Here is a 536-nt window from a genome sequence, read left to right as displayed (position 1 = left end):
TAGGGAGCGGGAGGGAGGGCGATCGCCATGAAAAGTTTGAATCTCGCTGGATTGTTTTGGAGCGGGAAGTTGGCATGGGCTTGTGCGAGACTCGTTTCAGAAAATGGTTGATCGCGAGATTGAGTTTTGGCGAGGGGGGGGCGGGGGGCAGGGGTGTAGAATGAATATTTTTTATTTCCATTGTTTCGTTTTATTTTATTAATTTGGCGAAGGGAGGTGGGGGGGTGGAGGAGTTTGAATAAATATCTTTTGTTTTCCGTGTTTTATTTTATTAATTTAGCGAAGGGGGGGGGGGTGAAGAAGGGGTTAGAATGAATATATTTTATTTCCCTTGTTTAATTTTATTTCTTTGGTTTTAGAATTATTCTTTATTTTTCATATTTTTAAAGGTAATGTTGCTGGTATGCGTCCGCGTTTCAGAAATGGTTGATGGTAAAGAGGCCATGAAAATAAATATATTGTTTATCTCTTTGGGAATATTTAATTTTGTTTTCCTTTTTGTAAATTCAACGCAAGGGTGCTGGGAGGCTGAGTAG

The sequence above is a fragment of the Penaeus monodon genome, chromosome 25, assembly GCF_015228065.2.
Source record: "Penaeus monodon isolate SGIC_2016 chromosome 25, NSTDA_Pmon_1, whole genome shotgun sequence".
Classification (NCBI taxonomy): Eukaryota; Metazoa; Arthropoda; class Malacostraca; order Decapoda; family Penaeidae; genus Penaeus; species Penaeus monodon.
The sequence above is the reverse complement of the archived record's forward strand: the minus strand, read 5'-3'. Positions refer to the sequence as shown.